The 23796-nt window shown below is 40.0% G+C and overlaps 1 protein-coding gene across 3 annotated transcripts in view; it reads left to right on the forward strand.

Annotated features, from left to right (window-relative positions):
• The first annotated feature begins 701 nt into the window (after positions 1-701).
• The window catches only part of LOC121961178 (synaptotagmin-2-like), a 37350-nt gene continuing 14255 nt past the window's right edge, over positions 702-23796 (forward strand). For 2 of the 3 annotated variants that reach the window (XM_042511061.1, XM_042511079.1), the window contains exon 1: positions 702-1012. The gene's annotated coding sequence lies outside the window, so the exon portion shown is untranslated. Of the gene's footprint in view, positions 1013-18643; positions 18763-23796 lie in introns of those variants that run through there. The other variant, XM_042511070.1, reaches the window with a different exon arrangement.

Here is a 23796-nt window from a genome sequence, read left to right on the forward strand (position 1 = left end):
CTTCTGCTCTTTTAAATTATTCACTGGTTACATGATAGATGTCTGTAAACAAGGACAGGAGGAAAAAAAGTAGCCTTTTTATGCTGCTGCTGCTGCGGGAGCTTCACATCAACTGCTGCTGGGGAAAAAAAACAGAAAAAAACAACTTCCCATCTGTGTTCTGGCTGCCTCTATACTGCAGCAAAACCAGCCCGAGCAGACCGGTAACACCCCCTCACCCATCCTCCCCTCTCCTTCTCCTCCTCCTCCTCCTCCTCCTCCTCCTCCTCCTTCTTCTCCTCCTCCTGTCCTCCGTCTATCCTTTCTGGTCCTCACACCTCACTGCACTCAGGTTCCTGCAGAGCTCCTGCTGCAGAGAACAGCACCTAAAATCAAACTCTGTTCGAGCCAACTGCAGACTGCTGGTTGCCATCTTCACCTCTCATTTCACCACTCATCGACCCCCCCCCCCCCCTGCTTTCGCACTTTTCCTCCCTCTCCTCCTGCGTCTAATTCTCAAAGCTCAGCACTCCCTGGCTGCCTGTACTGAAGGGAAAAAAGTGATAGAGCAAGAAAGAAAAGAGGAGGAGCGTGGTTGTTAGTGCGCCACAGAAAATCTCACCCCTCCCCTCCGCACCCAATTGATGACAAGGAGGGTTTTTATTGAGTAGCTCCTCAGCCAATGAGCGAACAGTACCGGGAAATACAGCAGTGGAACTGCACCGGCTCTAATGCTTGTGCTGATTTCAGTGTGTTAGAACAATGTTAATCTGTGTGAGTGTTTCATCTCCTCCCTGCCTGGTCTGAGTGCACGTCAGCAGCACCTTGAGCAAAGAAAAGTCTTGTCTGAGAGTGTCTGCCTCTTGGACACACTGGTGAAACTGGGACCTTGCAGCTCTGGGGGGGTTTTGAGATGTCTTTTGAGAGTGGGATGAACCAAAGTGCAGATTGTTAAGATTTTTTCTTCCTGCATATCTGACCCTGTTTTCTGCTTCCACTCCTTCTTTAGGAGGCAGCATATCTCTCGTCCAAGGTAAGCAGCATTGTTGTTTTTTTTTATCTTCCTTCCTCCTTAGCATCATCAGTTACTGGGGCTTTGCTGCGTGCCAGGTTGTCACAGAGGCACCTAGCCTCATTACACACATCCTGTCTGAATGTGGAGAAGGAAGAAAAAAAGCTCTGCAGAGAGAGAAAGGGAGAATAAATGGCTCAGGGGTAATTAGAGCAGACAGTGTTAGCGTTTTGCCAGTCGCCTCTCGTTTTAATGTGTTGAGGTAATATCAAATCAGCCAGAGTGGAACTTTCGCAGCGTGCTGGTGAGTCCTCATGCGTGGTGCGTAGCGTCATGTAGTGCTGCTGCAGTATAATGTTACATATTAGAAACAAACGTGAGTGAGGACGGAACCTGAGATGGGGATTTCTCGGACAGCCACAACACTTTTTATTGGCTGCCTTTCATAATAACTGAGAGACATGTCATTTTTAATACACAGGGATAGACATTTTCCTGATTAATTTGAAGGAAAAGAAGTTGCTTTAATTTAACATGTATTTTAATTTGTTTTCATTTGCATTTCTTTACTGGGGCATTTTTTTCAGCGTGTCAGTCTTTAGATGCAGCAGTACAGTAAAAGCTCTGCTGAGGGAATGTGTGCAAAGTCAAATCTGCTGAGCCAGCTGAAGCGAAGGGCCCACGTAACAGTCTGCAGAGCTCACTGTGTTCAAACCAGTGAAATTATGCTGAGTCCATTACAATCTTTCCCTTGAAATGCATTTAAGTCGAAATATTCCCATCACTGACTGTAGTGGAAGTTGGTTGAGGATATAGCTCTCATTAACATGCTTTTAAATTTTACGCATTACAGCCTCTGATGGACACTGATTATACCGAAGCTTGAGAGACGGTTCATTTTCTTAATTTAGACAGCACAGTCTTGTTTTTTTTTGCTGTATAGACATCTCCCATATGAATATACCTCTGTTTTTCTTATCAATTATCTTATCTAATGTTTTATTTCCAGCCATAGATTTTAATTGTTGTAATGTATCTTCTTTCTGGGCTGATAATGATGCAGTGTGGTGAGAGCAGATCAGGTGGTGCAGTGCTTTCTTTATTCCCCGGGGGTGTTATGAGTACATGACTGGGACACTCCTGAGTGTGTGAGCCAAATGAGGACTTCCTTTTGGCATCAGCAGAGGTGGATCAGGGGGTGTGTAGCTGCAGTATGTCTGCACACACACACACATACAGACACACGCACATACAGACACACGCAGCATTCCTCTTCCACAATGCATGTCCTTGCTTTTGGTGCATTTAGTGCTGCATTAGATGTTTAACAGGGTCAAAGTGACACATCTCCATAAAGCAGTGAATATATGACCTGATGATGCAGTAAGAGAGCAAGTCAATATTTTGATGTTTCCCCTCTATTACCGCTTTTATTCACTGTTAAAGACGGTCACGATTAAGCTGCTAATGTGGCTAATTAAAAAGGGTTAGAGAGAGCACAGGATTAATTGCAAGAGTACGAAGCAGTATATCAGCATGTTTTTAACATTTCTAACTCTGTAGGTATGTTGGACTATGTGGAAATGTCTGTCTGGGGAGAAAATGTCATTTTGCATCTGAACTTGTGTTTTCTTGCTGAAGTTGCATTTAGCGGTGTGCTGAGAGAGGATTAAACACTGCACAGTTTTGCAGCCTGTGCTCAGTGTCTAGTGATGAAGTCAGCGTTACATCTCGTAGATGAAATTGTGTTATAGGGCGTCCCTTTATAGGAATTGCTCAGCACTTACAGTTGTTTCTATGATGAACATATGAAAGTAAGAGCACTTCTTTTTCAGCCATGCTCAAAATGATGTGCAGACATTTATGGTTCAGTGAGGATTAATCTTGCTGACTTTTAGTCTTGAATGATATTTGTGCTTTTGAGTTATCTGTCCCGACAACATTTGGATGGATTTTTCAGACAGTCATGTCCCCTTTAGGATGAATTTAGGAACTTTGGTGATCCATGCTTTTTTTCATCTAGCACCACCATCAGGTCAAAGTCTACATTTCTGAAGTATTTTGGTTTGTAGCTAAATACCTGCAAAATAGCATTGTCATGTGTTTACTGCTTACTAGCAAATGTTAGCATGCTAACACTCTAAACTGGAGGATGCAAATTATTATTGCTAAACATTAGCATATTATTCCAGCGTGTTCTGCAACATCTTTTTAACTGGTGGGAGTTCCAGCTTTTTCTATTATTTTAAGATAACTTATTTTCGTGGCAGATTGAGGGAATGACATGCAGCAAAGGGCCCTGGCCTGAGAACTTGGCCTCAATAGTATGCGCCTCACCCGGCGAGTTACTGGGGTGCCCCAAGAGTTTACTGCCCTTTAAAGATAGCCTGGTCTTATGGATCAGTTTCTTTCTCAAAATTGCCCATTTTTCTTTTTTTTTCTTTTTTTTTTTTAGTAGGGTGGGGTTAGTTGGCTTATCTGCAAACTAATCATTGGGTAGGATTTTGAGCAGATTCAAACTCAGACATACCACTAGTATAATGTCTTATCGCGTGTGTGGACAAGGTTTAGCAGCATCAAGTTACTTATAACATAATTTCTTCATTGCTTTTCTTGTTGTTTGTACAAAAAGTTCTGAGCCTACTGATCAGCTTCCACATTGTGTAAATTACTTAAAGACCGAACAGTTCTGGGGACTCCTGCTGGGAAGCTCCCCTGAGAACTACAGACTTTCAAGGCTTTTTATTCTGTTTTTGCTCTAAATGCCAATAGGAACGCTGAAGTGATGTACCCAAGGGGTTGGTATAGCGTTGTCACTTTTATTTTAATGGGTCAAAATTATGTTGTTTTTCCCTGGTTGCATACATGCTTCATGAAGCTTGGACTTCACTATCACTTATCTGTCTGTGTTTTCTTCCATTTTTTTGTTATGAGCTTTTGTGTGTTTTGTTTGTCTGTTTTTCACATGGCAAATGTTTTTGTTTTTTTTTTTGGTTGTTTTTTTTCAGTTGCCATTTGTGTGTTTGACCAGTCACCACGTTCATAATGTCACTCATTGTTCCTCTTGAGCTGGGTGAGTGCCTACTCTTGAAAAAGTCCCTCAAAGCAGCTCTCTAAGAACTACAACAAAAAGAAAGCTTCTTAAAACAATGAAAAGTTCCTCCACTGTGAAAATGCTTTATTTTAATGGTTAATATCAGGCTCCTGAACCTACCAGTAGGTTTAGCAGGCCCCTCCCACAGGTCCATATGTGGCTTTATAACAGTGTTATCAGTTGACAGTTTGATGACTGTCGGGAAAGTGAATATCAGTGATGTTTTGTTCCAGGTTGTGGATTGTTCTTGCAGTTAGCGAGGAGACCTCATTTGAGCTCCTTTAAGTTTCCACATTACTGCTCCTCCTGAGGAGAGGTGTTCATGCCCGGAGGACTTCTGCTGCTTGATGGTTCATGAAATGGGATTCTGTACTGCAGCCTATAATCCTGTCCTCTCCAAACTGAGATCCTCTTTCACAGCCTGTCAGGTGCATCAATGTACATGAAGCACACAGTTGATATTTCTCATTAACACTCTCCACAGTGCTGTGTGTGGAGAGTAGGGCTGGATCGTTGTATAGCAGGTACTCACAGTGATACAAGTTAACAGAATGACATGTGATGTGTTGAGAGATGTTTTGAACCTCTGGTAGACAGTCATGTCAGCAGAGATGTTTTGTAGACTTGCCTGTGAAAGTTGCTGAACTGATGTCTTTGCTGCTGCTGCAGTGCGTTTTCTGTCTGTTGGATGCTATCAGCACAACTCTTCTCTGCCTGAGGATACAACAGAATGGATTTGTTTTAAGGTTCAACCTGCCTAGAAAAGGAGCTGGGGATCATTACTCAGCTCAGGTATTGAACCTCTGGCCTTTTTTGAATTCAGACTGTGAGCAAACACAACAAGCCATCAAACGTTGACCAAGTGTACGTTTTTTTAGTGAGTTAGAGTATCGAAAAAGAGAAAGGATGTCGATGCTTAACCCATGTAGGCCCAACCAAAACATGCAGCGAGTCAAGTCCACAATACAGACTGGAGTAACAACAGCGGGGAAAAGGGGCAACGATTGCAACAGAAGTCATGCAGGTTTAGAAAGGGAAAGTATAGCAGTCAAACCAGATTTTCCTCAGAACTAGAGAGATAACCTGAATAGTCGATCAGTAGAAAATGAATGGAAAACTATTATAAATAAATATAATATACTGATCAATCAATTAAGTAGAAATTATAGCCATTCTTTACTTGAAGCTTCTTCAATGGGATTATTTTTCACTTTTCTCTGTCTTATGAAATTACGTGTCTCGTGTTGTCATACAACACAAGACATTTGGAAATGTCACCTGGCAAATGTGGAAACCGTGAGTGGTTTTTTTTGTTTGTTTGTTTCTTTGTTTTTAGAGCTACTTTTTAGTGGTTTTGACTCGAGTCAGACTCAAGTCTCAGATTTGATGACTTTAGAATTGACTTGATAAAATCAATACAAGACAGTTTGACTTGGAGTTTAACACCAATGACTCAATTTCATCTGGAAAAGAAAGTTGTAGACATTTTTCCAATATGAGATGAGTTAAATACAACAAGACTGGCAGAAGAAAGACGGAAACATAGAATATTCATTTTGTTGTGGTTGCGGTTAATAATGCTGAAGTAAAGAGTTACTTTTAAATAATGAAGTTCAGTCACACTTGTTTTAACAAATAAATGCAAATTTCAAAAGGCAGTTATGATTTAAATGTCACATATTACTCTTGTTGAAATGACAATATATTTGGTGGAGTGAATTATGACTTATTTAAAAAAAAAAAAAAAACATTATATTATTTACTACTTTCATGCATTGGTCTGCTTTATTTACTTACCTCAGTTAAAACTACAGTTTGCAGACTGTAGTGACTCAGTTTCAGTTCAACCACTGCAGTCTCATACAGAGGAGGATCAATACCTTTCAGCAGATCATTTTGGAGTGCTTCATGGCTGAATTAATATATTTAAATACCAGACTGAAGCAGAGACAAACAGTAGGTTAGTTTGTGTGCTGTTTTGTGTATCACAGAGTGACAGTCTGCATGTTGTAGTACTGTAAGGGGGCGGTCACACGTGAGCAAATACAGGCCAGTGGTAACCTTTGCTGACCGTTATTTCTGCTCAATGTGGAGCACCGGATGTGGCGCCCACAGAAAGCTAGCTTGCCAGTGAACAAATTAATGTTAGCTACCCTGCTAATAAATGAACTATGAAATATTAAGTAATTAGTATGTTTTCTATTGGGAATGTTTTATTTGTCCCTCCGCTTGCATTGAATGAAAGCAAACGGGAGGCTAATATTTGCTTGCTGAGTTTCAGCTCATTGTTTAGTTGTCTGGCCCACAATGTTACTGTTTTGGTTCACTCTCAATGCTTTCAGTGTTGTTTTTTTTTTCCATTTTATTATTATTTTATTGCAAAAAAGCACTAAAATCCTGCTTTATTCTGCCTGCTCAGCAGTAAACAGCAGACCATCACAGTTAGCGAGTGCTTGGTGAACAAAGCGGACCATGTAGCAGCTGAACAGGTATTCATGTTTCCTTCAGGAGAAGGGAGAGACCAAAAACAGAGCTCAGCATGAATGGTAATGCTGCTCTGTAACTTTTGGATGTGTAAATAAGCAACTCTCCCTCAAGGTGGCCAAAGATATCAGTTATTGCAACTTTAAGTTGACAATGTGAAAGTACTCTGCTAGGAGTGATGATTAAAAAAAATACACAAGTATTACCAAAAAAGTAAAAAAGTAAAAGTATTCATAACACAGTGAGTTATGTATTACTGTATATGAATTTTCTAGATGTTTTAGTGAGCATCAGTTCTGCTGCCAAAAAGGCTCACAATATAACTCTGAGGGGTGACTATTGTCCCATGAAAGAAAAGCAAATAAAGTTCTGCTACACAAATGTATATACCTGTTTTAAATATTTTTCTCATCTTTGTTTTTTGTGAAATTATGGATTATTTTACCTTTTTAGACCTTAAAGTTTAGAGGGGAAATATTTCTGAGCTGGACCTGCCTGCAGCCTATAGACATCTGACACATGCAAGTTGCTCCAGCTGAAAGACTTTTTTTGTAGGAAGTCACAAGTGACCATAGCTGTCAGATAAATGTAGTAATGGAGTAAAAAGTACAATATTTCCCTCTGAAATCTAGTGGTTAAGAAGTAGCATAAAATGGAAAAAAAATTGTGCTTAAGTACACTCTACCTCTAAATTGTATAAAAGCATGGTGTGAAAGGTAGATTTATTTGTCATTAATTTGTCACTTTTCAAACATAGTTTTAAAAAATGAAATTTAAATTAGTCCTGTAATCCTGCTACATCTTTTGTCATCAGAGGGGGAGTTTATGAGTCTCACAGCCTGGGAAATCAAGCTGCTCTGTAGTCTGGTGGTTTTGCAGCAGATACTTCTGTATCTTTTCCCAGATGACAGCAGGGTTAACAGGCTGTGGCTGGGGTGGCTGCTGTCTTTCAGTATCCTTTGTGCTCTGTGCAGACACCTCACTTCACCGAGGTCACTGATGCTCTGTAGATGGGAACCAGTGATGTTCTGGGCAGTTTTAATCACCCACAGTAGAGCCTTCCTGTCCTGGGCTGTGCACGAACCATGCCAGTTCGTGATGTTTCCCGTCAGTATGTTTTCTATGCTCCTCTGTAGAAGTTAACCAGGATCTTGCTCCACCTCCACCTTGCTCCAAAAATCAGCTCCTTGGTTTTGCTGACGTTGAGCAATTGGTTGTTCTCTATAAGGGTATACAATGCAGTTATTGTCAGCTAGTGTTTGTGAATAGTCAGGGTTCCCGTAAATCCTTTAAAAAGTCTTAAAAGGCATTACATTTCTTAATCTGAAAATAAGGCCTTAATTGGAATTAAAATGTCTAAATCAGTCTTTTAAAAGTCATAAAGACATTGAAAGAGGGATTTTAATAATCTTTTTTTCTGACATTGCATCATGATATCTCAAAATTATTGGTAATATCTTTTTTTTTAAAATAATTTTCCGAATGAATTTCAGGCAGATCAGGATAGAGGAACCAACAACATTCAGATAGATTTACCACATCCAATTTAATGAATAATGAACAAACTTTTTTCAAGGCAAACCAAATGGATACTTTAATAACATAATATGTTCATTGCTGTCCACATGTTTCTTTCTAGAAAGTTTTAATTTTTTTCAGCATTTGAAGTTTATCATCTAACAGTTTTAACTTAACCAAAAGAAAATAGTGTTTTATGTTGAAGTGAACATTTGGGCTAAATTGTCCCTATTTAGTCCCTATTTTATTGGTTCTGATTTTTCCCTCAGTTTTAGTTAATGGAAAATGGGTCCAAAATTTTATCTCAAAAAGTCTTAAATCTAACTTACCTTAAGCTGTAGTGACCCTGATAGTATTGCCTGCAAAAGTGAAAATCTTCTGCTTAACGTTTTGCATCGTTATTTATTTATTTTTTGTTTGTTTTTTTGCCTTTTTTTTTTTTTAGTGCTGTGTCTGAGATTTTGGTAGCTTCATCTGGAATGTGTGCTTCCTTGCTGCACCTGTTTGCTACCTTTATATAAAATCCCAACTTGACTGCGTGTTGTGCCCCAAAACATCCCCAACACAGCAGTCTCTGCAGAAATCCCTCCTTCATAAGTGATACAGTAAGTGTGCAGTTTTCATAGCCACTGGGGAGCCTTAAATGGATACACGGTATGGATGACTTTCTGTCATACATGCTTAAATGTGCATGAAGTCTCATTTGAGTTTGCAGAGCCATTTGACTGATAATGTAACCCCTGCCAGATAAAGCTGTACATATAGCGCCCTCAGCTGGTCACTCTGAGTCCTACACTGTTAGCTGACTGGATGCAGAAGCTGGAAAACCAGGAATAACAACAACATTAAATAAATGTTATTACTGTTTCTGATCCAAATATAATAAATCACATGAATTATTGTAATTAATGGATTATAATAACAGAACAAAAATGATCTTTCTTCCTTTTTCTTGGCTGATGCAGAAAACAGATCTGTTTTTGAGGATTTGCTGATGAAGAGCTTTCTTAATGACACCAATTTGTCTTCTCCTCTTGCGGCACGAAACCCATGACAGATTTAGAAATTTGCTGGAGCAGAAAATGGAAGATGCCACAACTGACACATCTGGATCTTGTATATGTTGCCTCGCCTCTAGCGACTTGAACGCAGCCTGAAGAAGTTTTTCTGCCTCCAAATGCATCCACATCACTGTGGATCACCAGGCACTGTGTTTAAATAAGACACAGAAGGTGGTTGGAAAATGACAGCTTGCTGTTTAATTAGTGAGCAGTTTGAATCAAATGTGAAATGGTTTCGAGGCCAGAGGAAAGGGAAAGGAGATGTAGGAGGTCGGTGCAGAATGATCAGATAATTACTCACTGTACTCGTGTCCCTTCTGGTTTGTCTTTGCTCGGTAATACTCCGCCATGTTGCCCCAGTTCTGTGCAAATGGGCAACACATCCTTCACTGGTGGGGATATGTATTCCCTTCCTCTCTTTTTCCTTTCCTCTCTGTCTCTAAATGTCGCTCTCCCCCTCCCTTCTGCTCCCTAAATGCACCAATATCCAGCACTATACAGTCAGGCTATTTTCAGCACTGAGAGGAAGAGGAAGAGTGTGTAGAGTGTGTTTAGATGTTCATTTTTGTGTGATTGTTTGTTGGTTGCAGTACTGATGACGTAAACAGTTGGGCATTTGACTTATTTTTGTTTATGGATGTGGAAAGAGGGCAGGAGGAAAGGAACAAGACAAAAAGTCTCCATGACTGAAAAGACATAAAAACCAGTGCACATCAACTGCAGAGAGCCAAATTTGCCATTTTTGCGCACTGAGAGACATTTACGACTGACAAATATTCATATAATTTGCAGTATGATATATTACCTAAGCCATAAGGAAATTAGCTTGTCTTTTATACGTCAGGCTTTCAGGTCCACTTTCTGATGATGTTACGATTACATTTTTCATTACCACAGGGAAAGTGTTTGTGGGCGTTAGAGTTGCCTTTGAGCAAACATATGTGAACAAACTCACAGGGGAAATTAAGTAGAAAGGAATTACGCAGTTAATTACTTTTGGTAGTTTTCCCCTCGTGATTAGAATTGTTTTTTGCTCTTTTCATGATGTAAGTAGATGGTAATATACCGTGGCGTAAAAGTGTTTACTGCTTCCCTGTGGACAAGCTGGCAGACATTTTGTTTGGGTGATGGTATGATTGTTTGAAAGAGATTTGCATTTTCTAAATGGGTTTCTTAAGAATTACATTTGTATTCATGTTCTCATGAATTATTTTAAAACTATACTCTAGAGTGACCTCCCCTCTCAGCTTATGTATCTCACCTGGTCTGCCGTGGCCTTCGACCAGCCATTAATCAGGACTGTTGGCTCATTTTAGAGCTTCACTTCTTTTTTGACTTTATTTAGCACCACCACAGCAAATATATTTCACACATCCATGCATTACTGACATTGATGATTTACACACCCTTTTGTTAGGGGTAAGTTTAGTTTAAGCAAGTTACTTTTAGTATTTAGAAAGAGAAAACGTTGTTATCCCCCTCTGCCTCAACAATAAAACGTGAACAAACAAACAAGTATTTCCACTTAAACCTTAATATTTAAAACTGAACTGAAAGTGAACGAAGGCAGACTCATATTAAGTTTTTTTTTTTTTTCTTTCAAAAATGTTTGGGAAGTACAGAGCAGAGAACTGGATAAATTAGACTTTGCTGATTGTACTAGAGTTTGTAAGCAGATGTGATAATACAGTTTCATAAATAAATCTATTAGCCATTTTTTGTGAAGACAAGACAAACAAAGTCTTCTTCACAAATTAAGATAACATAGCATGACTAATGGATTTAAAAATACTGTTTTTAGGGGGTGAAGTAGCCCATTCTTTTAAAGCAAATAGTGTAAGATTTTCTGCCTTCTGACTTTAGGACGAGTTGTACTTTGTCAGCAGAGGCTACAAGGGTCCTGGGTGACATTTCAGAAGATATTTTCAGATGGGATCGAGGCAATATTTAGAGCATTAATATAGCAGAAAACCAGCACTTGCTGTATTAAGATATAGTGGAGTAACTCTCCTGTAAAGAGAGTGAAGTTACGCTACCTCTGTGTGTGCTGTAATCCGAGCTTCTGTGTTGTCTGTTGTGGTAGATGGTCTAACCATGTGTTCATGTTTCAGCATGTGCACATCCTGCTGGCTACCTCATTACCGCTGCTTTGTGCTGATATGGCAATTACGGCTGATGACAGTGCAAAAGTGCAGCACTTGGCCTCCGGTTTTCCCCTGGTTAACACCTTTAGCTCTGTCACCACTGTTGCCATTGTTAGCACTTTTAATGGAGTTAGCCCCGTTAGCTGCCAGCTCAGCCACCTCCATGTTTAGGACCATATGCAGACAATTAATTTGCACTGAATATTTTTAGGAACACTTTTACATCACATAGCAAAGCACAGGTTTATATAATAAAATATTAACATTGGCTAAATTTTATTTATCTGCTTCAGATTCAGGATCCTATTGTTGTGCATGCTGACTCACTGTCACTGATTTACTGGGACACTTGTATAGAGTCGTTAATGTTATTAGTAATACTATAATAAATTGAGTATGTAGTGCATTCTCACTGTAGATTCTGTGTACCTGAGAAATGCCTGGATGTGCACTACATTAGCATGAATTTGTCACTTTGAGCCTTAAGCTTACTGAACATATTCAACTCTCACAAAATGCGTTACGTCTTTTCAAACTGCACAGTGGAGACTGTGAGCCAGGGACAAAAGCTCTTAATATGTCACTTTACTGAGTTTTGATCATTTTCAGGTAACTATTTGGATTCCCAATAGGTGGTCAGTATCCAAATAAGGCCTGCTTGGAAATTTGCTGTGAGGTTCCAGAGTTGCTTGCACACCAGGTCAGACTGGCCGCCAGTGACGTGATTCAGTCATGCAATGCAGTCACATGACTGTCTTGCTTGAGTAGACTTCAGTGTGAACAGGCTGTTGGTAATGGCATACTTAATCGCTAATTTATTACGCAGTATACAGTCCATACAGATTGAATATTTTGTAGGCAGTAGTTATTCAGAGCACAGCCAATGTCTCCATTCATACCAATAGATTAGAATAGAATAGATTTCTTCTTTGAATTGTGCTAGTTTGTACAAACAGAGCTTGATTTAAATGCTTAAATCTTGTGTTGTCAGTTTTGTTGAAACTGGTAATGCATTACAAATAAAACCTTCTACCCAACAGGGGCATTTTTCAGCTTTTAAGTCACCAAAGGTGGGTGCTTTTTAGTGACCCGAGACTTAACTGTGTTTCTTGCTTGTAAAGTGCCACAAAAAGGGTATTTATTTTATTTAGTTTTTACAATAGGGTTGATAAAGGAATATATTTATGACAAAAAAATACACATAAATTATTTAACATACAACTTAAAGGAGTTCCCAGTTTGAGTCCAGCTCAGTCAAAAATGGATGTTGCTGATGTTCAAAAACATTCAGCTTTAAAAATAAATGTATATTTTTTACAGTCTGATTAATTGTTTAGCTTTTAGACAAAAGTATCTCCCTTTCATCCCCCTAAATCATCTTTTTTTTCAACCTCAGGATGTTAGGGCTTTTATTGGCCTTGATAAATAACATAATTTGCTTTTTGATTAACTATTTTTCAGAGCCAATCCTGTAATTTACATCAGTTGTTATGAAGTATGGCTTTACTCACATGATCATGTTGACACTGACAGACCACAGCTCTCCTATCCTTCATTTCGGAGAATGACACTGTGTAGTATCATCATGCCAGTAACTCAGTAAGAGTGAAAGGCTGCTGTCAGAGCACGAGTTTTTTCTTCGTCAGCCGTCCACCCACTCAACACACTCCATAAAAAATTCACCCGCTGTTTGCGCGCACACACACACACACACACACACACACATACAGAGGCAAACACAGACGCACTCTCACCTTGTTGACCAACTGCTACTTCCAAGACACCCAAACACTGCAGCTGATGTACAGAGCCAAATACGGCCATATGGTGCTTTTTGTTTACTGTTGTCTTCGCTGCAGTAATGACGGGCCAGAGCATGACCAGTGTGTGTTTGTGTGTGTGTGTGTGTGTGTGAGAGAGATGCAGAGAGAGAGTGGGGAGGCAGAAAGGGTTGTAATGACAGAGGTAAAAGATGAAAGCAACGAGAAGAGGAAGAAGCGAGGCATAGCAGGAAATGGAGGAAGAGTGTGAGCAGCTGACTGTTGGACAAACTGCCTTCCAGCTCTGTGTTTCTCTGTTACACCCCTGCATTGCAGCACTCCCTGCAGGAGCGGAGAGGGTGCAGTCTTTTCCACATCCTCTCTGCTGCCTCACAGGAGACGAGTCATCTCGACCGAAATGTCCCGGCACAACTCGGCGCCGGCACACATTAGCGGCAGCTGTCCTTTGCATATGTTCGTTATCTGGGGCTTTGATAGTGGTTGTTTTGCTCTTATTGACGTCCTGAGGCCTGACTCAGCATTTGTGGAGAGGACGACTAGTAAACAGAGAGAGAGAGAGGGAGCTTTACTCATTCATAGATGCTCTGAGAAAATAATCGAGCTGGGGTATCCCACAAGGCACTGGGAGTCCAAGTGAAGCACTCCTACTGTACTACCACTGCTTCAGTGAAAAAATGCAGCTGCATTGTGACCTTGCATTAAACTCTGCCAGGCACCAAAACTGCTGAGTCAAGACGCAGAAGTGATTTCTCAAATGTGGTTGAGAGCATTAGCTGATTACATCTGATGCAAACATCCAGATGAATGAAAAACTGTAACATTACTTTAAAGGTCCAGGGTGTAGGATTTAGAGGCATCTAGCGGTGAGCTTGCCGAACTGAAACTTCTCCCGTGTGCCAAATATGTAGGAAATACATGTCCAAAGTCCAGGCTGGGATCTATTTCAAACGGCCTGTAGCTTGTGTAGACCATAAAAACAACCCCCCAAAAAAGACAAAAACAATGCACACGAGACAATAAAATTATGAAAATATAATCAAATTTATTTGAAAGCCATAATAAGAACAATAGTCATAAAACAAAGTGAAATAAAAACTGGATTATAAAACTAGATATAACAGATTAAAAAAACAATTCAAAATATCAGAATAGATTTAAAAGCAATAATATAATAATTATAATGATTATAATAATTAATTAATATTATTGTTATACGATTGTTAAATAAAAGCTAGACTAAAAACTAGGTAAGATAGAATAAAAAATAGCCAAAACAAGCAAATAAATATGAAAATATATAATAAAAACAACAACAATAAAATAACAGATAAGATCAAATAAAATACAATTTTACGTTTAACCTAAATAAAATAAAGTAAGTGAATAAAATAATGATTTTCATCCCTTCTTTGTCCAAAGTCTGAAGAAAAGCAACTGAATATTACTTCATTAAAAAAACACTTAAACATTGAAGGAGCTGTAGAGAATTTTCACCACAATTGATGGGAAAACGCCTTTCCTGATTAAATGTTGTTGCTTTTTATTTAGTGTTAAGTTTTTAGAAGACCCAGTGAGACTTACAAGAAGTTGTTAATCTGTCACGCCTTCTGCTCTCCATCTTAAAATGCTTTTAAAATACTGAAGATAAATTGACTGAAATCTCTGGATTTAATTTGGTAAAAAATGTCATTCAGAGACTTTGTGAATCAGTCATAATGCAGCCTTACACGATTTTCTACAAAGGAAAATAAAATCTGATTTCACTTTGAATAATGTGGCTATTAGTCTTATATCAGATATGTATTGACTCTCTTTCTGTGGAAAAGTGCTCTGGGTTTGGCTCTCTGCCATTTACATTTTATCCCTTTTTGCTGTTTGCAATTTATTTCATAATGAAGTCTGGGTTTACTGTGTCCTAAATCTGCTTTTGAGTGAATTAAGTAATTGTTGTTGCCAAGTTTCCTCTTCTCTCGATGCAGATCGACAGTGAGTGCTGCCATCCTTAGCATTAAATGCTATTGTATAATTACTGACTGTAGGAACTTTCCATTGAGACAGCTCGATGGATCAGTGAGCTGTGTGTCCTTTCAAATGCTCACTCTACTTTTGGGCTGCTCAGTCTAACCTTTAAAGGGGGTACTAAAGCTGTGTGTAACAGCCTGAGTTTGAATCTGTTCTTCCACTTCAACCACATTGATCCTTATCATATTTCCCAGTCTCCCTGTCATAAAAACAACTAGAAGAGCTGTACGAAAGAGAATCTGAGAAAACTCCTGACTGTCTTTACAGGTAACACAATCCACCTATCAGTACCTCTTAATTTCATTTAACACAATTAACAGGAGTTTTTTTCTTTCGGATCTCACTGCAGCCAAAAAATAGCCATACACATAATCTTTTGTAAAACCACATTGTTTCGGTTTTACCCTACAGTTTTTGTAACAAACTAGATATTACCATAGACTATATAAAAGCAATGGATGACGCTACTGTGACATCACTCATTGGTGTGTGACTGTCGTTTTGAAGCCTTGAATTTGGCATTTTGGCCGTCGGCATCTTGAATTTTTTGAGGGGTAGATCTGACTTATGGTGACGCCTCTCAGACGGCCTGTGACTCAAAGCTGCCCCCCTAAATACACACAACTTTAAGCCCTAAAGGGACCCCAAGATCGAACATATTTATCGTCTTATTTTTAGTTATTTATAAATCTAGATTGTTTTAGTGTGAGTTGCCAAGTGTTGGAGATATCAGCCGTAGAGATGTCTGCCCTCAAATATAGTGGAACTAGATGATGTTCAGGTTGTGGTGCCAAAAAATAGTTTGGAAATCTCATAAGCAATGTCTCTTTACAGAAATCATGACACATTTACTCGAGAAAATCTACAGACCTTGTGAGAAGTTTCATGTAGGAACTATTTTCTTTCTACCAAACACCGTATCACTGCGCAGAAGGAAATGTGCAACTACTGCTAGCTCACCTAGCACCACTGAGCTATTTAACATTACAGCTCAGAGAAGGAGGACCCCATTAATGTTTACATCTCCTGCTGTTACGCCTCTCGTCCATTGGTAGATGCACCCCTCTGTGCAGTGATACAGTTGATAGATGTAGTTTGGTAGTAAAAAAAATAGTTCGTACATGAATGTGCTCACAACAAGGTCTGTGGATTATCTAAAGTAACTGGGTATTTTTGATTTTGAGGTGAACTATTTCCTTAATAAAGACCAAGACCGTTTTTTTGTACCAGGCTGCAAACATGTTTATTCCTCCATTTTGGAATCAGCCTCAAGTGGTCATTAAAGGAACTGCAGGTTTTGAAACTTCAGCATTGGCTTCATTTTTAAACCTCGTTGATGCCACTTGGATATTACATTACGAATTAATTACGAGTTTTAGCTGTGCTTTTAGAGGAATTTTGTTACCTCCAGACAGCTGTTTACCCCTGTTTCCAGTCTTGCTGCTAAGCAAAACTAAACCACCTTGAGATTCCAGTTGTATCTTTCAGTTCAGTACGAATATCAGAATCGTATCAATTTTCTCATCTCCATCCATCTGATTGCACTTCAAAACACAAAAATAATGAAGCTCGCCAATGTCCACTCAGTTTTAGAGAAGTTCTGGGAATTATCTCTTATTCAGGAATAACTGTGTTTTTGTTTTCTTGTTTATATAACTGCAGGGCAACTTATCTCTAATATAAGCAGCAGAGAAGGAGTGATGCTGCTATTCTGTAGTGAGTTCAAGGACAGTGACAGAGGCTACTGCCAATGAAGCGTGTGATCAGAAGCTGTATAATGTCCCACATGGACCACTCTTGTTAGCCTGTTTCCCAGCTCCACAGTTTACGTTTACAACCTTATGTCCTGTCACAGCTGCTTTTACCACATCATACAAGTACTGTGTTGCCAGGTGAAATCTGCTCTTAACTCTCGGCTAGAAAGCCAATAGCATATTTTCCAAAATGCAGCACAAATCCGTAAGATTTTGGATGTAGTTGATGTTTGCTTTTATAGTTTTGATCTGACAACTCCATCTCTCTGGCTTTTTTAACCTTTAAGTAAACCACAAACTAGCAACATTAAACTCCTAACTTCACCTTGCTGCTTTAGCTTTCTACAGCCTTTTTACTCCTGTGACGTCCGCTCACACCCACCTCAGCCTACCAAATTCACTCATTTCTAATCTGAGTTATGCAGCTTGCAAGTTGATGGCAAGGTCACCCAACTCACTCCTAAACTGAAAAGGTTTAGAGAGCCTGATGAAAGGGAAAACTTGCAGAACATTTATATCTGAAAGCAAGTGAGATATCCAGCCTTCATAAAGCAAAGGACCTTGGTGATCTTGAGCAGTTTTGCAGCCTAACATTTCATTTAAAGAGTATGTGTCCCTTTTACTTTTACTAGCAGAAAAAAACTGATTGGGGAAAGTTGTGGAAGACAAATATCTCGGGGCATAACTTTGCAGTATAGAATGAAAAAAAGAAAAAAATTGCTCTGTGATGCAGCACTTTTGTGTGAGATCCCTGCCCCCCTCTGGCAGATGGAGCTCATTGCACTGTAAACTGAAGTGAGAGCAGGCACCTCACACGGGCTCCTGACAGCTGCTAGCTGAACATGAGCACACAGAGAGGTATTTCCCCAAGGAGAGCGAGGAGGGGAAAAGGGTTTGAGGAGAGAGCTGGGGAGAAAGATTGAATGCTAGAAATGAAAAGATCTCAAATATGTACAGAAGTAACCACAGGAGGGGTGTCTTAGATGCATTTGAAGCCTGTTTATCATTCAGAATGAATATATGAGGACTTGAAGGATTTTTATAATAATCTCTCTTTATATACATGCATATATTGTGGGTCACACATCAGTTGTTTTCATGATGTAATGGTTTTAAGTCGACACTGCGGATGGATTGCATTTTTTGTTTGTAACTGCAGAAGATGCTGCTAGCTTCCAATCATCACTGACGAGTCTCCTGAGGGATTAGTGAGAGGCAGACAAGTTGGCCTAATCATTCCTGGCGTCAGTCGTTCATTCTGAATGGGTTTGACGAGGAATGGTTTCTCCAGAGGCTTACATCGCACTTCTGAGATCAATTGCAGGGATCCAATTAATTGCATGAGCTCAGTGTGATACTGTTTGGAGCGGATGTGGTAAAGTCAGCACACCCTTAAGAGTTTGTCCGCTGTCCTACCTTTGCTATTTCTCCATGTCTGATCAACGCATATACAAACAAGCCCCCCCCTTCCACCCCAAAGCTTATGCATATTGATCTTTTACAACTGCCCTCCGATGCTAGACCAAAGAGTGGCATGCTGCAATCAGCTGTGTGAGCTGCATCACAAATGAGGTTGGGGAGAGTGAGAGAAAGGGAGAAAGAGGTAAAGAGGCTGCGTGCATGAGTACATTGAGGGAGAGACAGAGAGGGAGTAGGGAGGTGTGTGATGGGAGGGTGGAAAATGGGGGAGATGGTGTGCTTTGGAGGAGGAGGAGGAGGAGGTGGAGGAGGAGGAGGAGGGGGGAGGAGGAGGAGGGGTGTAGTGCTGCAGTGGAGAGAAGTGAGAGGAGACTGCAGTCTCTGCTTATGGGAGAGATCAGACTATGTTACCACAGCTCTGAGGGACTGTGAGCTAGCTGTAGCCATTGATATTGGATGGGCCACCTCACGAAGGGGGAAACCACATCTGACTGGTGAGTTTGTTTTAGGGATCTTTCTTTAAATTAGTGACGTGAACAATCAAAACGTCTTAGAGGAGCTTCTCTGCATTTTCTAAGTGAGTCATGATAAAGTATTTCACTGCGCCTGTACGTGAATATGCTTGTGAATCAGTTTGTGTCAGACCCCTTTTTTATGTGTGTGTGTGTGCGTGCGTGCGTGTGTGTAGCTGAGTGATGCCGGCCAGTGGTGAGCTGCAGAAATCAAAGGCAGATAAGGACTGAGTGGTGATGGCACAGAGGTAAACACCAGGCTACAACGAGAAGGGGGGCCCGTGGATGTGTTTGGGTGTATTTTACATTCAGCCGTCACTGATAAAGCATTTGTCTAAGTTACGGAAGTTAGAGTTATTGCTGATCTCTGAATTTTGTGTTTATTGCATGTGCTATTAGAGGTGATTCGAGGTGATGACTTCATGTGGCTATTTTTTTGGAGGGACCCCTGTTGCAGCTGAAACTTTAATCATCATAAATCAGAGCCGAGCAGAGCAGTCGGCGCTCGCATCACGCCCGCCGCTCAGGCAGTGACTGACTTGACGCTGGCTTTGAGCCAATTGGTTATTTGATTGAGCTGGTCACCTCGGCTATAGGCAGGTTGTGGACAATTCTGGATGGCTGATAGACACTATCAGGATTGCTTAGCAATAATAATCTGCTGGCCCGCAGCACACGGAAAGGCCTCTGCTGTGCTGTGTGTGTGTGTGTGAACGCCACGGATTTGACCACAAAGCTTATCTTATGATGGACGAGAGTAGTCCAGAAAAAATAAAAGCACACGTTGGAATGCAATACGTATTGATCTGCGGCCCACGAGTCAATGAAGATGAGGTTGCATCATGATTGTGTTTGCAAGACATGTTTTGACCCAGAAATTTTCACATCCACTGTGAGGTTATCTTGATAAAATACAGCTAAAGACTCACTGTTTATCATTCCAATTTGACACAAAATCTTGCACGTGTGCGTGCATGCGTGCGTGTGTGCGTGCGTGCGTGCGTGCGTGTGAAACCTTGCACTCTGCTGTTGTCCTCATTCATTTTGAACAGTAGATTGAAACTGCCTGTCTTTTAAACTGAGACAGACCATTTTCTCACAGTGCTTTTATACACACATAAAACTGAAGTCTTCTGAACATTTGAGAGCTGTGATTACACACACACACACATGCATGCACACACAGACACACACACAAATGCACAAACACAGGCAAATAATGCCAAATGTTTCGTTCCTTTTTATTTGGTTTCATTTTCTGTTTCTGCCTCCTTGTAGGACTTGCTTAACAGTTGTAGCAGTGATATTAAGCTACTAAGCACTCAAAAAGAGTGAATTACATACTCCCCTCTCTCCTTGTATGCTTGAATATGTATTAATTTCATGACCTTTTGTGTCAAAACACTTTTCTCCTCTAAATTCTTCACCCTGAAGCAAAAACAAACATGGAGACGAGGAGCCGCAGAACAAGTAAACCGTTGTCAAGTTGCCAATTATTCTTAAGCATTATGTTGAGCTGATGGGGGGGCATGAAGGCATGAAGGCAGCGTCCAAATCAGTGAAAATAATACCAGTCTGTTCGTCACACTAGTAGCTCCCAGAAATGTATCATACTGCAGTAAAAATATTCCTGCTGGTAGAATCTAAACCACCAAACTGTTTCTACTCCCAGTGTCATTATTAGTGCAACATTACTGCCTGCTTCAAGTGATCTAACGAATAACCACTGTCTTTTTCTCAGCACTAAATTATAACGCACTGATTCTAATTTAATCCAAACTAAATTGATGCTACAATTCTGAAATGTTTTCAGTTATGTGCAGCATATGTTTTTCTTTGTGTTGTGAATAAACAGCGGCCAGAGCATCAACACCTTCATAAATGCTAATAGCGTACTGGTGTCACTTTTAGTTATGCAAAAAGAAAACAGAGAATAAATTATATGTTGCTCACTTGACGCTGGGAGGTAAATAAGTTTTGTCAGCTGTTGTGTGATGGATTGAATTTTCAGAGAATTAAAAAAAGGTGAAACATGGTGAGGAGACACTTAATTCTGGGATTGTGGTGACAGTGATTTGAACGGCAGACTCATTATTTGCTTTTAGCATTACAGTTTAGTTTATTCCCCTTCAGGACTCCAACTGATCATTAATCTATGACTAACCGTTTCATTGTTTTGTCATTGAAATGTTAGAAAATTGTGATAGATTGTGGCCAAGATGATGTCATTAGATGTTTCTATTTTGTCAAAGCAAATATTTAATTCACAATCAGAAACGCTGCAAGTTCTCGTAACTAAGAAGCTGAAACCAATTTGAAGGTTTAAAGTTTTTGCTTGAAAAGTAAAAAGGTCTAATTAATTATCTGGCAACTGATCAGTCAGCCCATTATTTCAGTTCTGTTTGTTTTATTGAACTATATTTAGTACTGAAATATTCAGTTTTTTAAAATTCAATACTTGTAGCGATTAAAGGTATGCTCTTCAGGAATTTTTGGCAACTGTTTGAAAGCACAATATTCAAACCTGGCTTCTCTTCCCACACTGCTGGTAGCCTGTGTGACGAAACACTGCAGCTACTTCTGTAGGGACGTTACATTTTTGATAAAGAAAAAGCTGCTACTTTAGCGAGCAAACTGAGCTAACTGCTGTAACCTACCTCTGTAACAGAAAACAGGCCAGCTCTCAGTCCCTCTTCATCCCACTCCTCTTGGTCAGTTCTCACTAGCGAAACTGAAAGCCAACTTCAGATTCACACTATTTTGGAAAGGGCTTTATCTGCTTTGACTTTCACTTCCCATATTTGCATTTTCTGTGCGCTGTGTCCACAAGTTATGTCACTTTATTTTTGGATGTGAGCTGCTACCACCTGGTCACCCCCTTTTATAAAGTTCCAACCTCACTTGAGTGTTGTTATTGGCTGCAGGCTACATACCACTGCCCAGACGCTGCAGCCCATAAACATCAAGAACCCAGCAAAATAATACAGTCAAAGGGAGAGTCTCTGCAGATAAATACACAGCCACACAATTCTTGTGGGTCATAACTGATGATTTAGAGTGATTTCTTTTGTATGAGTCTCTACATTGTTTAAATATCAAATCCAAAAAAGTGATGTTTCGTGCATGAGTAATATCTATGTTTCATTTACAGACTCCACAGCAGTTTGTTCTTATTTGTGTTCACACAGTCATAAACATTTAACAGGCAAAAAACAGTTTCTAATCCACGTAAAATATAAGAGCATGTTAACTACACACAGAAAGGGACAGTAAAACAAAAAGAGGGTGTTCCTGCTGTGCGCTAACAGTGGTGAAGGAATAGTTTGACATTTTGGGAAACACATTTTCTTTTTTGCAGAGTCAGATTAAGAGGATCAAACCATTCTCATGTCTGTATGGTAAATGTGAAGCTAGCTTAATTTAGCGCAGAGACTGTAAACAGTTACGCTGGCTACATCCAAGTTCACAAGATCCACCTACCAGCACCTCCAGAGCTTTTATTAAAGTATAATAATTAAAAAGGTTGCGGTTTTAGAGCCAACTGAATTTTGTTAGCTCTGGATAGGGCCAGTCCAGCAGTCTTCCGTCTCCTAGAAAACCCCAGGGATAAATCCTAAAACTCGGAGATCCGTACCACCTCTGGTTCCCTCGTCTTAAAGTCAGTGAGTCTTTTGAATGGGTTTTTGGTCAGAAGCTGAAGAGACACAAGCTGAAGAGACTTTTGCGTCTTGTTCTGCAACATAAAATACGTCAGTTAATACTCCACTTGCAAACGTTGAAGCTTTTGTGTGTCCTAGAAAACACGACTTTACAGCCTCATAGCGGTGGCAACGCACTGCAGTTTGTTTTTGAATAGCATTAGCTTTTTACTTTTGGCGATTACATTTAGGCTTCAAAAAATGGTCTTTATTTGTGATGATTATCTGGCTGAAGAAAACATGCAAGTATCATAAATGTTTGCTTACCACAGAGTTCATTTTCTGTAATAATCCAAAAAAAAAATCCCATAGGCTTTTTGATGAGGGAACCAGGGCGAAGCTAGCTTCCTGGTCGGCCTTTGGAAAAACATCACCCTCGGGGCACTCTATGATACTTTAGAGACCTGTAGAGATCTTCCTGCCTTCCTGTTTCTGGCTCTCCCAGATTTCTGTCGGATCACTGTGTTCAGAGATACAATCTTCTCAGTTTCTGCTCATTCTTCACACAGACAGTAAATTGTCACATCATCAGCGTAATGTGTGTGTTTAGCCTCAGCTTTCGTGGCTTTAATATCCTGTGAGAGTTCTCAGTTGAAGATTTGTGCTCATTAACGTAACTGCCTTATGTTTAATCCCTCACTGACGATGAACGTTGTTGATTGTGATGACTCCCGGACTGTCTGTTCAAACATCTCTCCATCTCTCACAGAGCTGAGTGGCTTCATTGCAGCTCTTGATCTCATCATCTCTCAAACAGATGGGATCATCATCAGCCATTAGTCACTTTCTGAAGGAGCAACAATATATTAGGAATGAACATGAAAAGCTTTTAAGCTGCGACTGAAACAAAACATCTTTTTTATTCAATTTGACATTTCTGCTTGATGGAGTAGTTTCGTAAAATTTTGGGAAATATGCTTTTTTGTTTCTTTGCTCTAACTGTAGAGCTGGAGTCGGAGTGCAGTCAGCTTAGCATTAAGACTATAGACAAGAAAACAGCTAGCCTGACACTCTCAAACACCTTTAAAGTAATGTTCGGACCTGGCCATAGACTGTAAATAAAGATGGACGACGCACCCCCACTAACCCCTGCTATGCTTAAGTGAGGTTAAAATATCCCGGATACGAGCGTTGCCATCCTGTGAGGGTGATGTCATTGGGAGCCCTGCATCTGCGCAGTAACGATATCCACAGTGGGGGAGTTTCCGCACCTGTCCAACCAATAGTGACCAGCTCCATTGAATGTGAGGATTGGCTGTCACAGCTGTCAATCAAAAGCCCCCTTTTGTATAATTTAATAAATCATTAAAACCGAGCT

Source organism: Plectropomus leopardus, chromosome 2 (genome assembly GCF_008729295.1).
Source record: "Plectropomus leopardus isolate mb chromosome 2, YSFRI_Pleo_2.0, whole genome shotgun sequence".
NCBI classification, from domain to species: Eukaryota; Metazoa; Chordata; class Actinopteri; order Perciformes; family Serranidae; genus Plectropomus; species Plectropomus leopardus.